Genomic DNA, 3304 nt, shown 5'->3' on the forward strand with positions numbered 1-3304 from the left:
CAGAGATCACGTGATCTGCCAGGAGGCGAGGCTAGAATGCTGAGGGGAGTTTTGGAGCCGGCAAGGACCGGAAGAGGACAAAGGGCGTGCCTTGATTGGCTAGAATTACGCCCCGAGGAAAGGGGTGGGGCGATCCTCAGTACTGGAGCTGAGATAGGATTGAGGTTCTCAAGCCCGGCTTACTGAGAGTGGGGCTTGTTCGTTGGTGACGTTTTACTTGCTTTCCTTTCAAGGAAGTCTCGACTGCCGGCTGCTATCTGGATAAGACCCTGCAGTTTTCTTGGCAAGATTTCAGAAGTGGTTGTCTGACAAGTGCCGTTGCCTGCTCCTTTCTGGAGCTGAGAGAGAGAGAGAGAGACTAGCCCAGGGGTAGGCAACCTTGGCTCTTTTATGACTCGTGGACTTCAATTCCCAGAATTCCTTAGCTAGCACGGCTGGTTCAGGAATTCTGGGAGTTGAAGTCCACGAGTCATAAAAGAACCAAGGTTGCCTATCTCTGCTGTAGCCCAAGGTCGGCCAGCTAGCTTTGGGCCTAAGGCAGGACTACAACTCCTGGTCTCCCTGTTTATAGGCTGGTGCCTTAGCCACCATACGAGGTTAGCTGGGGGTTTTTTGGGGGGGTGGGGGGTGATATGAAACCTAGCAAATAGCAGCTCAGTGACTTGTGTGAACCTAACCAGTTTTGATGTTAAAATCCCAAAGTCAGAAGGATTGTTCATGGTCTATTTCTACTGAAATCAAGATCAAGCAAGTTTTTGCCCTTCTGCTCCAATGGTGGCTTCTGTCCTTCCTGAGCTTGTCTTAGAACATTTGCCTTACATGTTTGATAGGCATACCTTCCCAAACTCCCCATCTGATCCTGTTCTTGGAGCAGATTGTGCTTAGCCAGTGCCAGGCTCTTGAATCCGGAAGCAAGAGCCATTGGGGCTTACCCCGCCCCACCCCAGATAAGTGAAAAAACAGTGAATGAACAGTCCCAACACTTGGTGAATTCTGCTTCACAATGATAGGAAGAGTGAACATCATAGGCTGCTACAAGCCAGTTATCAGTGTGGTAACTTTTTGAACATCTGCTTAAAACCCAAAAAGTCAGAAGACTTCTCTAAACTCTCATTAACTGATCCTTGGTTTAGCTTCTTTGGTCTGCTTTTTCTTTTTTTCCCTACCAATTTGTGTTTCTGTCGTTGGTTGCTGACTCAGAGGAAGGTGAGCTGGAACAGGGGCCATCAAACACAGGGATCCAGGGTCCCAGGAGCACACAGAGAGCCTAGGAGTGGAGGAGGATGCAGTCCCAGATCCATCAGGCATGAGGGGGACATGATCAACAGGATGGACAGCCACCCACTCAGCAACAGAAAGGAGAGGCATGGCTGCCAAGGATGTTAACAACAGGCTGCCTCTGATAATGAACAGTTGTTACACACACAACACACACACACCTGATCCTGCCAATCTGAAGAGCTGAAAGATGACAAGCTCAAAGGAGGTCAGAGAGAGGCTGCTTTTCGCAAAGAAATGGGAAGCTCAGACAAGGTCAGGGAGGCTGTTCGTGAAGAAACAACCTTGCTCTTTCTAATCAGGGACACCAAGTTGTGGATTAGTTAGGAGCAGGCAGGTGGGAGTGGTTGGTAAAGAAAATCATTAGTCTTCCTGAGTGTTGTCTTTGGCTCTGTGCTTCCTCTATCCTGATTTTGCACGGTGATCCTTGGGTTTATCTTTTTTTGGAGCTGGACTTGGCTTTGCATCTGGATTTGGTGTTACCTCGGGGAGTTTTCTTGTGGGGGACATTTACCTGAGAACTTATTGTTTTAATTTCCTTCTCTGTGTGCTTGGACTTACTCATTAAACTGCTTGGGAGGGGAGTTTGTAACCTGGGGGATATTGCTATAACAAATGTGCAATAGACATACTCTACTTTCACCTATTGCTGTGTGTGTGACTTGAATCAGAACATTTTCTTTCAGATGCACCTTATGGTTAATAAGCGAGAATAAAATCTGGGCTTCTAAGAGGTTATACCTGAGGACCAAGCATACTACTGATCACTTTTCACTAGGTTTTGGCTGCTTATCAAGTGTGCTTTAACAGTTTTTGCCAAGCAAAAGTACCAATGACACATAATCCTGCAGCTGGACCACTGAGCCCAACCCTTGCTTCATACAAAACTGTTAAAAAGGCCATCACATTTTCTTCAGGTGGGCTTCAATCTCTCTTTGAATCAGATGCATGTTGACCTTTCAGGTTGCCCATAAGATGAGGATGAAATTCTGGTACCTTGTCTAAAGCACAGGATAAAGCCAAAGCTTTTATACCTTCACTGTTTTGCATAATTCATATGTTTGATTTTTTTTAACTGTTACACTTTTGATGCTTTTGGAGCTTTACAGGCCACAGTCAACTTTTGCTAATTCAGTGTTTACAGAAAGTAGTTTAGCTAGTATTTAATCATAGAATTAAACCAACTTATTGGATTGGTTGCCTTGAGGCCATATGTACTGCTCAAGGTCTTTTTTGTGCAACTATGTGAACTACTGAACTGAAAGACAGTTCTTCACTATTATATAAAACCATGGTTTTTTAATTACAGTTTATTAACTAAAATGCAGTTGATTGAGTTCACATGTGCAACCATTAGAAGCTAGGGCTTAGTACAAGGGTCTTCAAACTTGACCCTTTTATGATTTGTGGACTTCAGCTCCCAGAATTCCAAGCTGGCTGAGGAATTCTGGGAGTTGAAAGTCCACAAGTCATAAAAGGGCCAAGTTTGAAGACCCCTGCCTTAGTACAATGCATGAATGAGGTCACAGAAAAGTTTTAAATGGTAGAGAAAATTAATGTCCTTGCTTGACAAATCTAAGCAAAGTTAGTAGAGGTTTTCAGCAGCCTCCTGGCTTTAACAAAATCAAACAGGACCAGAACTTGGAATTCTCTGGGGAAGTTTCTGTTGACATTCAAAGCGTGCACGTGCACACACACACACCAAAAAAATGCAGCAAGGCACTCTTCACATTAAATTTATTGGCTGGTTCAAAGCATACGTGGCCTATTCCACACACTGACCATGGGCATCACAAAACCAAGATTATTCAGCGGAGGTCAGGAAGCATCAGGAACAGAATGACTGCCACCACTCCCAGTCTTCATGTATCCTGTTTCTTCATGGGAGTATGTTCTATAATAGGTTGAGTTGTTACCTGGGCAAACTACATCGTCTTTCCCCAAGCTAGATATTTAATAAAGCAAGCCTAATTGCAAAGAGAGGTGTTCTGGAAAGCCAATTGATGTGGATATCCAAGGGCAGGAA

The sequence above is a fragment of the Vipera berus genome (assembly GCF_964194415.1).
Source record: "Vipera berus genome assembly, chromosome: 2".
Lineage (NCBI taxonomy): Eukaryota > Metazoa > Chordata > Lepidosauria > Squamata > Viperidae > Vipera > Vipera berus.